A 13,609-nucleotide genomic window follows, 5' to 3' on the forward strand; every position below is an offset into this window, starting at 1 on the left:
CCCTGCCACATCTGTCACAAGAGCACCCATCATCAAGGGTGACACCAGACGCAGCCCAAAGCAGTCTGGCAACATAGTCCAGCTGAGCCCCTAAGCAACTTGCTGTGTGGGTTACTCTGAGCCTCCGTTTCTTCTTTATACTCTATACACTTTGGGTCAAAGCGTTAAATTTTCAGTTCTGTGAGTTTGTTGACTTCAAGTTGGTAACTTAATATCAGCCACAGTCTGAGTACTAAAACCACAGAAATCAGCAGACTACAATCAGGGTGCCACTTTTCGGGGTGCCATTCCAGAATCTCCTTCCAGTAGCTGGCCAGGAATGAAGCAGCTGGCGCAAGCAGATTGCCCAGCATCCTCAGCATCCGGCTGCTTCCCAGGAACTCACCCCTGATAAATATGGATGCACACCTGGCGGGCAGCAGGAGCACCCCACACATACCCCCACCCTCTGCCTGGTGCATCCCTGGCGCAGACAAGGGAGGGAGGGAGGCAGCCTGCACGTTTGTCAATTACAGGAACAAGGCTCTGGGCCCCGCCTGGCCTGAATATTACATGAGGCCCTTCCACCCCAGTCGTCCTGTTCTCCCACCTTTCTCCCCAACCCACAGCAAGGCAGAAGAGGAGTTTGCCAAGCCTCCAGCATCCACCTGCTCTGAAACTGATAGGCACCACCATGCAGACCCCTGCTCCCACTTTTATGCCCCTCACCCCCAAACTGTGTGAGTCATACTCAGGGAGTGTAACTCACCTCCACTGCAGGGTGCCTGGTGCCCCCCGAGCTGGGCCACACACACACGTTGTCCCCTTCACCCTATGCCACACTCACAACCCTATAACCGAGGGCAAATCAGACTCCAGAGAAGGGGCACAAGGTAGGGAGATGTGTGGAGAGTCCCTGGGCAACAGAGGCTGAGCTTGGCCTCTGCCTCCCACTCTGTCCTCCTCCGGTGGATTTAGTTCACTGTCCTTGCTGCCTTTTTCTGAATCAAGCCCTCAGTTACTCTGGGTCTTTGTTTTGGGTGAACTGTGTCCCTCAAAAATGCTATGTAGATGTCCCAGTTCTGGAGATCTCAGTAGGTGAGCTTATTTGGGGACATGGTCTTCGCAGAGGTAATCAGGTTAAAACGAGGTCTTCAGAGTGGGTCCTGACCCAACATGACTGGTGTCCCTATAATGGGGACATCTGGACACAAAGATGTGCACAGCAGGAAGACAGAGTGAAGGGACAGAAAGAGAAGCCAGCCAAGGAGAGAAGGGCCTGGAGCAGATCTTTCTCTCATGACCCACAGAAGGAACCAGTTCTGCCCACACCTTGTCTTGGGGCTTCTAGCCCCCAGAGCCAGAACCGTGAGGCAATGCATTTCCAGGGCTTTGTCACAGTGGCTCCGGCCAATTGATACCTAGACCACTGGAGAGAGGGACAGGCCATGTTTGGGGGGTGCTGTGGGCAGTTAGTTAGGGTTCCGGTCATTGCCTCAGAGTCCTGGAGCCTTCCTCTGTATCAACCCCTCTCTGCAAAAGAAAAGTGAGAAAAAAACTGCTGTGGGCACCTCATTCTTTTGAGCTTAAACACTCACTGCAGCGTCTGACCCTCACATGTGATGACTCCCTAGGCCCACTAGGTGCTACTCACAGCAATTTTATGTGGGTAAAAGCTGGGCTTTTATTTTGTTTTAATATTATTTGTTAAGATAACATTGGTTTCTAACACTGTCTTAGGGGTATAGGTACACACCTCTAGAGATGTATGTTATCACACCATGCTCACACCAGAGCCCCAATATACTCCACCATCATGCATTGGGCCCTCCCCTCTTTGCTACATCTCTCCTCCCCCTCTAGGAGGTTTGGTTTGGTTAATTTTTTCTTGTTCCTTTGCTTTGTTTTGTTATATTCCATGTAATCACTCATCCCATTTAACAAATGAGCAAACAGAGGCAGAAGGTGTACCAAATACCTATACAGCGTTAATAACCGAGCCCATCACAGAATACAAAAGCACTAACTCAAGAAGATACGTGTTCCCTGACCACTGTCTACCCCATGCTCATTGGGGCATTATTTACATCCAAGAAATGGAGACAAGAAGACACGGAGGTGGATACAGATAGATATACATACATATACATATACACACATGCATATATATCAGATGGAATACTACTAAGCCATAGAAAAGAGATAAAATGCTGTCACTTGAAACAATGAGGGTGCAGACTGGTGCTCACTCCCTCTGTATAAGAGCTTAGGACATGTCAGGGTTAGAGGAAATTTTTCTAATCTTTTCACTATTAATTCAGTGTGTTGGGGTGGTCTTTAAAGTATTAATAGAAGAAAAGGTGTTTTGCATCAATTCAGGCCTTTCCTGTTCCATCTAAATCAAATGAAATGAGTCACTGCATTAGAGCACTTACTATATGGGAGGCATGTGCTGAGCAACTGGCTTCCTGCAGGCGCCCTACAAGGAAGGCATTATAATCCCCATTTTACCGTAGGGCAACTGAGGCTCAGAGATGTTATTTAACCTGCCCAAGGTCACCTGACAGTTTGGGAATTCCAAGTAGACAGTCTGGCACCAAAGTGCATGACATTGACCCCCAGTTCCGTGGTCTTCTACAAAGTCGACTTTCATAAAGACTTTTCTTATAAATGGCACTACAATAAGCATTAGAAATATTACATGTTGAGGGGAGGGATTGGGGTCAGAATGGGGGGGGGGGCTGCAAATATGGGGAATATAAAAATAAAATTTATTATTTAAAAAAAGAAAAAATAATAATAATTAAAAAAAACTTACAAAGTTAAAAAAAAAAGAAATATTACATGTTTAAACAAAATGCCTTTTTCCCATGGCTTCAAATTTCCAGGGGTTTTTCTTTCCTAACTTGGGCAGAACAGCTCAAGCTGAGGAGGCTCCAACCCTGAGAGGCAGAAGGGGCACCCCTTCCCAGTTCCAGGCAGCCAAGCCGAGACCCCGCGCTGTCACCCCTGAGGTCCGTCTTCAGTCCCACCCTGGGCCTTCAACTCTCAGGGAGAGAAATGCGGGCCAGCAGTGCCCTCTAGTGGTCATGGGGCTAACTGCAGCCAGCACATCCACACCCATCCCGGCTGGTGCAGAACCCGGAGCCCCAGGCAAAGTGGGGAGCTGCCCCTGAAGGGCACACTGAGCCCTTGAACCTCTACCTAGACACTGGACCTGGGAGACCTGAACACTGCAGCCCCCAAAGGCCACTCACCCTTTCCACCTCATATGCTTCCAGTTCCTCCCTAGCTGATACAGAGGAAGGCTCCAGGACTCCGAGGCAAAGAACAGAACCCTGAGTGACTGCCCACAGCACCCTCCAAACACGGCCTGTCCCTCTCTCCAGTGGTCTCCCCAGGCAAACTCAACTCTCAGAGAAAGCCTGCCTGGCCAAGCACTCCCTTCTGGAAGCTTTCCCTGTGCTCTCCCTCTACCACTGCCCTTAGCTGACCCCTCTCCCTACCCCATCTCTGTAGTGATCACCTCAAGGCACCTCTCTGTGGGCCCAAAATACTTCTCAGGACCATCTGGCTTTCCCCTCCCCCAGGAATCCCTCCTCCGCCCCCTCCCATAGACAGGGAGCCCCTGAGGGCTGGAGTGAATCCATCCAGGCCTGCTCAATTGGCTACACCAAGTCCACCGTCCACTAGGCACCCCCTGAGGGAGACCAGAGCCTCCTCTCCTCTTCCCCACCCCCTGCAAGATAGATGTGACCAGAGGGGCCAGGCAGGGGAGGGGAGGAGGGTTCCCAGGACTGGAAGGTACTGACCCTGGGATGCAGGTGCAACTCCTGCAGGAGTGGGCTGGCTCTCAGGTGACTGCAGCCACTGACTGACCAAGATGGTCTCCAAGAAGGGGGGCAGTTCCCTCAGTGCCCATCAGCTCTGATGGGTGGGTAGCATGGAACTCTGCAGCCTAGGCATCCCCCATCCCCCACCCCCACCCCAGGACCTGAGAGCATTAGCAGCCTTCAGGCTGTCAGGAACAATTCCAAATGCCCCATTTATATTCCTAAGTAGAGGACTTGTTAATATGGAGCCTGCCTCTGGGGAAATGGGAATGTGCTGGGTGAAAGATGACAAATCACAGCCCAACAGCCAGGCTGAGAGCACTAATATTCACTTACATGTCATTCATCAGGGCCGCCACCTCGCCAGGCCTGCCAGCTACTGGGCCTGGGCCACCTCAGGGGCCCAGGGGGAGGCTCCAACAAGCCGTGGGTTGATGGGAGGCAGCAGAGCAGTTAGTCCTGCCCAGGCCAGCGGAGGGCACAGCAGCAAGGAGAGCGGGGGCACCCACCCTAGTCCTGCAAAGCAGACATGGGTGAAGCCCAAACCAGAACACTCCTTGGGATAAAACTCTTACTCTTCATTCCAGTGAGGGAACCAAAGGCCCAGAACACCACCAGGTTCATCTTGGGCGGCAACATGTGCCTGGGAACAATGTCCAGCAGGTCACCGGGCCAAGGGAGCCAGGAACACTTCCACTCGGGGTCCAGCCTGGAGGGTAGGTGGGAGGTGCCCACACCCTCACACACCCACATACACACTCACATACTCAGACTCACATACACTCACACTCACATACACATCCTGACACTCACATACACTCACACTCACTCACACTCACATTCATACTCACACACATATACACTCATAGCTCACACTCACATACTCACACACGTACTCACATACACACACTCACAGACTGACAGGCACGCACCATGCGCAGGCCTGGCCGGGTTCTGCCACGCAGCGGGCTGGGTCCAGGCAGGGCGGGCGTGCAGTGTGAGTAATGGCGGGCGCAGGATGCACCCGAATCCTGATAAGGGAGAATAATAACTTGTCAAAGATATATATGATATGTGTTTGCTTTCCCGACGGAATATCTATGGGGCTAATTCATCAAGCCAGCGGGCTGGCTGGAGACCCGAGAAAGGAAGAGAAGAAGGAACACTGATATCCCAAATCAGCTGGGGGGCCAGGGGGTTCCCTATTCAGGCTAGACCCCTTCCAGGACCCCAGAAAGCACTGACTCTGGCCCAGCCACCAGGGTCCCCCAGATTTCTAATACTAGTCTCAGGTGCATTTGCCGATGTTCATCTTATTGATACCGGAATTGTCAGGCCTAGTCTCCCCGCCAGGAACGGATCCCAGGCTGCAGGGCAGCGCTGAGCCCCAGCCGCTAGACCCCCCACGGGTTGGTGTCTCACGAAGCCGCAGCAGGAACTTCGCAGACGCTCAGGCAAAACTGCCTAATAACCCTAGCTTGCCCTGCCTCATTATGGGGGAGGCCCACGTCTGGGCTCCGTCTCTGTTCCGCTTTCCTGCCTTCCCGCTGCACAGTCTGTATAAAGCCTCTGGTTTGAGAAGTCGGAAGACGAGCAGGAGTGTCTCCCCTCTTGAAGAGACGATCCACTGAAGCTGCTCTTCAGGTAAGACAAAGCCCAGAGGCCAGTCCTCCTTGGGTCCAAGCTGGTGCTGCTGGAGGTCCCTCCCCCCAACCGCCCCCGCCATGCCCTCCCTGCTGCGCGCCCTCTCCCGGGCACCTCCAGCCTTCCTGGGCTTCCTGGGGAGGGAAGGAAAAGAGGCAAGAGCACCCGACCCCTCACCCAGGCCATTTCAAAGAGGCTGTGGTCAAAATACCCACCCAGAAATACCTGCTTCTCCCAGGAGGCTGTGCCCCCCCCCCATTCAAGAAAATTCTTTCATCTGTCTATGCCTCCAAGATCACCAGGGGATTACAGCTTCCTTTATAATCCTATCTCTTCCTTCTTCCTCTCATTTTGTCATAGTAATAAAAAAAAAAAAACTGAACTAGTGTGCATCATCCCAACTCCCCAGGGCCTCCCTGGGGGCCTGCCTGTCTCAGCACCGCATCCTGAGCCCCTCCCAGACAGCTGGGGTGTGGCCAGGGGCCAGTCTCCACAGGAGAACCCCAGAATTCAAGGTTTCAAAGGAAGGGCCCTAGGGACCGCAACCTCCAGACCTGCCCGCAGAATCCTCTGTCCACAGGCGGGGGTGAGGCACCTTCCCCAGCAACGTCACATGGCTGGGCTCTGGATCCACCATCACCCAGGTGAGTCCCATCGCCCCACCTAGGGGCGCCAGGCTGACATTCACCTCCACCAACACCATTCATCCAACAAAGACCAGAGCCCTCCTATGCGCCAGGCTGCTGCTGGGCACACGGGACACATCAGTGAACAAGAGACACAGACCCTGCCACTGGGGGTTCAGGCTGCTAGAATATGAAAGACACCCCTCCAGTTGGTGAATGGCTCCTGCCACCCCACTTTTCCCTCTCCTAACTCCCGTGAGCCAGCACCTAAAGGGTTAACTTCTGGCACAGTTCAGGGACCTCCAGAACTCTGCCCAGCCCCTGGCCTGGCACCATTTCCAGATGGTAAGAGCTGGTGCAACAAGCTGTTGTTAAATAGAGTGACTCACCCCTACAGAGAGTGTCTGCAGACCATGGGGGTATTAAATGAGAGGATCCTAGGGCGTCTGTCCTCCCTACCCCCCTGCCTTCTTTCCTCCTGCCTCCCTCCTCCTTTCCCCATCCTTCCTCCCTACCTGCTTGAGCCCTAAGACTCCCTGACAGCTCCATCACCCGCTCCCGATCCTCAACCCTAGGCACAGATCTGAGAGGTCACCCACCGGTGCTCACAGCCCCCCACCCCGGGCCATACTGGTGTGACTGGCATCTCCTGGATCCCAAGGCCAGGGAGCAGGGGACGAGGCTCCAGGAGTGCCAGCCTGACCCCCCCATTTCTCCTAGTGCAGGGTGACAGCCCATTCCCTTCTCTGCCTCCCCCACCCCTCTCTCCGACCCCCACCCACCTTGTTCAGAAAGGGGAGGTCCAGAGCTGGAGAACACTGGCCTGGCCCCCTCCCAGGGCGTGAGGAAGGGGAGAAGAAAGGGGGGGCATGCCCCCTGCCAGAGCAGCCTGAAGCTGGAGAGCAATTAACTTGGTATTTTCAAACAAGGGCAGAGGAAGCGGGAGCCACAGGACTGAGTCAGCACATCAGAGAGGCGGGTGCCAGGCGGCTGGCTCAGCTCATTAGCAGGACAGGGCTGAGCCAACAAGAAACAAGGTCAAGGAGGAGGAGGTGGAAGCCCCCAAATAGAGATGGGGATGGGGGAGTCAAAAAGACGACTGCAGACCACTCCCCAACCCTCCACTCTGTAACCAGTCTGGATACTGTCCCAGCTGCCAAGGCCAGACCTCAGGCTCTCATTCCCCCAGGAAGCTCATGCACCATCCGCCACTCAGCAAACACTGTCCTGGAGTACTGTGCGTGCTCCAGGATTTGGGGGAAGATGGAGCACCTCACAGCCCGCCCCCCTTATCTCTCTCTCTCTCTCTCTCTTTCACACACACACACACACACGCACACACACGGTACACAGGAGTTAGTCTCCAAAGGAAGACACACACAAGACCGGAGAAGATGGAGGAGGTGGCTGTGGTGACCTGGGAGACTTCATGGAGGAGGCGGACTTTTCAGAAGCTACATTTAAAATAAGGTCTGCACGCCCTGCCATTTTCCAAAATAAGAAGCAAAGTCGCTGCATCCAGCCATCTGTTGAACAGAAGACCACCCACATCCTACAATCCGCACATCAGCCTGCCAGACTCCTCACACCTAGGAGCAAACAGAGGCCAAGGCTTCCGTGACTCACCCAGATGCAAATAGAAAAGGGAAGAGCTGAGAGAGACACGTGGGCCCAGTGACCCCAGAACCTGTGTTCATTCGATCTCAGCGCTTCTGCAGGTAGCACTTGGCGAGGTGAGAGAGGGGATGATAATGGAGTAAAGGCCCAGAGGTGAGGATGTATAAAGTGAGTTCTAGCAACTAGGCTGCCAGCCGGGAAGGGAAGGAGACTGAGCATGTGTGATGGTTAATTTAATGTGTCAACTGACTGGGCTAAAGGAGTGTATCTGTGAGGGTGTTTCTGGAAGAGATTAGCATTTGAAAAGGGACTGGGTAGAGATCACCCTCGCCAATGTACGTGGGTAGCCTCTGATCTGTGAGGGTGTAACTCGAACCAAAAGGCAAAGGAAGGGCAAGTTTGTTCTCTGCTTGAGCTGGGAATTTCACTTTTCCTGCCCCGAGACATGGACTCCTCTGGTTCTCTGGCTTCTGACTTGGACTGAATACCACACCTGCTTTCCTGGTTCCCCAGCTTGCAGATCACGTGACTTCTCAATTCCTACATATCTATAGCTATCTCCTGTTCTTCTGGGGAACCTTGACTAATACAGCACACCTCCACCCCTATCCCAGGTCAGGGCTTTGCTTGAATTGCTCTGAGTATACCACAACTGGGCAGCACCACCTCAGCCACCCGGTAAAGCATCCTTGCAGACAGGAGCCCAGAAGTCACCAGAACACCACACCAGGCCAGGTCACCATGAGTGCCAATTCTCCTGGCCTTGGTGAATTCTTGACCCTTGAGAGAGAAGCTGTTGCCAAGAGGTTGTGTGTGGTTCTCTGTGGTCCTGCTGCTACTGCTCTCTTCTAGGCAAGTAAGGTTTAGGGGAGAGGCTCAGGGTCACTGGCTGGGGGAAGGGCTGGTGACAATCAAGAACCGAACAAAATAGGTGTCGTCGCCAAAGCAAAGCCACATAAGCAATGAGGTGCAGGCTCCCAGCAGGATGAAAGAGCTGGCGCAGGAGGGAAGTGATCATGGCTGGCTACGTTCCTGGTCTAAATTTCCCATCAGCATCAATCTGAGAAATTCCATCCTTCCAGGCCCTCCCTGGCCAGAGTTGTCCTAGCCCCAAGGAAATTTCCAGAGTGTTGCTTCTACTCATACACATCCCAGCAGCTGCCTGGCATGTGACTCATCTAGGGGACAAGTATGCGCTTGGGTGGTGGGCCTCCATGCACCCGGGGCCGCTTTTCTGAAGGAGGGGGTCCTTTATCATAGCCAGATCAATGTCAAGGTCCAGGGATGGGGCACCCCAATTGTCTGGAGGGTCCAAGGGGCTGAGCATCAGGGTGCATGTGGTCACCTGTACCTTGAATAGAGGGACTGGCAGCAGCACCCTGATACCTTCCCTCACCCTCTCCTTTTCTCTCACCCCATCCCTGACCCCCACTGAGCCAGCATCTTCCTCCCAGCCCAGATCTGGAAAGTTCCTCATTTTAACATTGAAAGGAACCTCCCAACAATGAAGCCAACTCCATGCTTCAAGTGCATGGTCTGGCCACGGTAGGGTTTGTGCTCGTCCCCCTGTGACCTCTCACCCCTTGACAGCAACATCACTTCCTCCATCGCTGTCTCAGGCAGTTGAAGTCTGGCCCAATTCAAAACTCAAGTCATCGCTGGAAGTCTCTGTCCCAACTCTGACCTCCCTGGAGCTGCCTCCCCCGTCCGTGCCCCTTCTAGGCTGTTCAGTGGGGACTACCATGCAGCATGGGCCTATGTCCCTGGCTTTTCCCCCTCACACAATGGCCAGCACAAGGAAAGCTCAAAACTAGTTTTTAACGGAATAAGTCCAATGTACTCATCAGGTAACAGATGAAGAAACTGCAGCCAGGGAAAGCTAAGTGGTTTCCCCAAGGCTCATTGGCCCAGGAGTGCTGGAGGCCGCTGCAGAACCCATAACGTGCGATCCCACCTTTCTCTGCTCCCTGACCCCTTTCCACCTCTTACCACCCAAATCAAGCCAGGAGCCTCCAGCTCAGGATGGGTGACTTTGTTATTGCCAAAGGCATCACACACGTACGGAAGAGTGTGTAACAGCCAACCATGCATCTGTGTCTCCACCCCCAAGCTAAGACAGGCCATGTTATCGGTGCCTTAGAAGTTCCCACTCCCCAGCCACCATCACCCTCCCCCATTAACCTCCAGAATTAACCACTAGCCTATCTTTCCTATTAATCACCCCTTACTTTGCTTTAAAGTGGTTGTACCACTTCATTTCATGTGCCTCCCTAACAATGCCCTGCCCTTTGCTTACACAGTGAGGTTTGTGCTTGCTACTCAGTTTTTCAAAACCAAACAGGATCTGTGATCTCTTCAATGCTTAACACTGTTATGTTCAAGTTTTCCCAATGCGGTGAACTCTGAGCAGATGCCTATTATAAACCAGGCCACAAAATCATGTTCGTAGTTCTCCCATCAGATAGCGCCAGCTCGCTCCTAAAAGCCACTTTATTTTAGGCACTGAATTAATGGTGTACAAATGACATGCACAGTAATGTGAAATTAGCATATGTCTTGATTTTTTTTTTCCAGGAAAGGATGTTGTATGTGTGTGCAAAAGTCAACTGCTCAGGCCCTTGTCTAACGGGGCTGTTTTGATCCCAGTTGTCTGACAGCGGGGACCTGCCCTCATGTTTGGAGGCAGAAAAGAAGCCCCAGGTGTGTGTGAGGAGAGGCAGGCTCGGAGGGTCCCCTAGGCCCCTCTTTTCTTCCCCTTGGCCAGCCCTCACCACAGTGGCTTTGACCCACAGCTGCCCTAGCCCAGGGACCTGGTGGCAGACAGAAACAGACCTACTTTGGTTTCCATGGCAACTGCAAGCATCGGGAGGCCAAGCGAGTGAGCCACAGCCAACGAGGCAGCTGGTTTGAAGGGTGTTGATCTCTCTGCAGACCAGCAAGGCTGAACCACCAGGGACTAGAGACAGCAACCAAGCCAGGAGGAGCCACCAGAGATGGGTATACAAAGTCTGCAGGGACCTGTCTGCAGGGACCTGTCTGCAGAGCTTGCACATTTGTGGGTGCGTACAGCTGTGCCCAACACTCATCCACCCAGGCAGAGGCACATTGGAGAAATATACATCCATGCTCCATTACAAAGGCAGAGAGACCCACACCCACCAATGCAAACACTTGTTCGTACCAAATACAGCCTCAGTTTACTCCTGAGACTGTTTATAAAAATATAAACCCCGTAATATAAATGCACATCCCCACACAATATAGAAGATGCACACCCAGAAAGATCTACATTCACCCCAAAGTACATTTCTATACACACACCCACTTGTTTGGATACTGCACACACAGTACCCACAGTGTGCCTAGAGGGAGAAGTTCATGCCCACAGGACACACCCTGTGTTATATCTGTGTTATGGATACACAGACATAATCGGAACCTCCAAGAGTTAAAATTTGGGAGCTAAGGGGGCCCCACTGTCTGAAGTGAGGCTGTGGTCCCACTCAGAGAGGCTGCAGCAACACCAGAATCCCAGAGACAGCCCTCCTGGCTGGCTGCCTCATACAGCGCCCCCCAAGAAGCAGGCCTTTCACCTTCCCTGCTAATTTACTCAGAGTAGTTCTTTTTGTGTCTTCCATAAACACCCAAAGGACAGAAATCTAACCATCCTACTCCCCTTGAGACTAGAAATCACAACTGTGTTGGCAGACTCACAGAGAAACATACTCCTGTAAGACCCCTGTGTGGGTCCCCACTCCATAACGAGACTGGCCCACCTGGGCCAAGCGAGGCTCACTGCCCACTGCCCCCCAGAGGCAAGGAAAAGAGGCCCACTGGCCCCACTCCGAGGAAGGAAGGCAAATCCATGGAGTGCAGAGTAACTTGCTAGGCCAAGAGTTAGCTCTGCATCTGGCAAGGACAGCAGACACCCTCAGACTCCATCCATTAGGCCTTAAGAGCTGAGATCACAGTGTGGGGTGGGGGGAACCATCTTGTTCAGAATGTCTTGATGCACATTTGAGGGTTTGTAACATTCCTTCAATATTGTCCTAATAATCATTTCACTCATATGCAGACATTGAAAAACATGTAAATGTGTATACATGCCTATTGTAATAGCACTATTACTTATAGACACTAAAAGGACAATAAATGCCATGCTATTGCTAGTCTCATGATTTTAGACTGATGATGAAAATCATCTAAAACTTAAAAATTAGGGCTTGTTAGGATGAATCTCCTGATTTCATAGGATTTTAAAGCACCTTTCCAATTCAGCAGCAGCAATATTAGCATTGCGGGGTACTCAGCTTCATACTCACCAGGCCCGAGTGCCTGCTAGGTGCCAGGCACCAGCCTGGGGAGAAGAGGCAAGTTACAGGTTAATAAGACCCAGACCCAGGTCTTGAGGGGCCTACAAGGCAAAGGGGGAGTCACAGTGAAAACCACATACCAAGCAGCCTCCTATTATCACAAACACCAAGGCAAAGAGCATTAAGCATGGGGTCAACAATAATGGTTGAGGGGGAAGAGTCAGGAAGGGGTAGAGTATAAAAGGAAGCAGCAGGGAGGAAGTCACATTTGAGCTGGCCTGAACACACAAGTAGGTGTAGACAAGCCAAGTTCCCAGCTGGAAAGGGCACTGAAGTCCGTGCAGCTGCCGAGGTGTGGGAAGTTGACCTGTGTAGCTAGACCCAGGCATAGGGAGGTCCAGGAAGAATGAAGCCACAAAGGTAGACTGAGGCCAGATCCCGAAAGACCTCACCAGGCAAGCCAAGGTGTCTGGCCCCACTGATCATCAGGTGTGTGAGTATCAGATCTGTGCTCAGGAGAACCCCTCTGGAGGAGGGTGGTGTGTACAGGCATGGGGTACAGCTGTGCACCTTGGGACTGAACAGGAGGGTGAAAATTGCACCCCCTCCATGAACAGAACCTGGCACGGGCCTGACCCTTAGAGGCCCTCCATAAATGTTTGCTGAACTGCATGGCTGGTGGGGTCACATGAGGAAAATGGAATTAAGAGTCGGTGACCTGGAGGGCTAGTTCAGGCCTACTATTGACTGGCTCTGGGACCATGGGCCAGAGATTTAACCTCTCCACTTCTCGAATTCCACGCTGGTAAAACGAATCCAATAATGCCCTGACCTCTCTGGCTTAGCTGTTCTGAGGCCCACAAGAGGAACAAGCTGAGGGCGCCAGATAGGAGAGGTGCAGGCCAGGGGCCAGGAAGGCTGCTGCAGCCACTCCTGGGACTCATCGAGCTCTGGGCCCATATGTGGGGAGAGCTGGCTCAGCCATCAGCGATTACCTGCACCCCAAACCCGACACCTGTGCTCCATTTCTGCACAGATGGTGCGAGCTGGCCACGTGCCAGTGGCCGTGTGCAGGCCCCAGACTGGGATGCTGAAGTCAGTGCCCCCCACCAACCACTGCCCAAGGGGACACACTCGGCAGGAAGAGGCCCCTGGGCGAGTGAGTGGGATCGGCCGGACTGTGGGGCGCCCCAGGCATCCCCTCCCTTTTAGCAACCGTGCCCTTCTCCCAAGGCCAAGCAAAGGCAAGGCCAGCATCCCCGTGATTTCGTACACCTCCTTTGAAAGGACCAGGGGCCAGGAGAGAAGGTCTGTGTACCCAGCTTTCCAAGTGGAGAAACGTGGGTTCAGGGAGATTAGGCGACTGCTGACGGAAACACAGACATTAAGAGATAAAGTCTGACAGAAACCTGAGTCTCTGCACCCCGAGTCCGCTGTTCTGCCACTGACCGCCGTGGCCAACATGGGGTGAGGCAGGAATTCTCTTCACCCAAAGCCAGCTTTGCCACCTTCCACCCCAGCCACTTGCCAACCCCAAGCCACCCAGCCCGCTCCTGTGCCACCCAGATAGCTTAGGTCAGTAAGGATCTGAGCCAGG

The sequence above is a fragment of the Talpa europaea genome (genome assembly GCF_964194135.1).
Source record: "Talpa europaea genome assembly, chromosome: 12".
Classification (NCBI taxonomy): domain Eukaryota; kingdom Metazoa; phylum Chordata; class Mammalia; order Eulipotyphla; family Talpidae; genus Talpa; species Talpa europaea.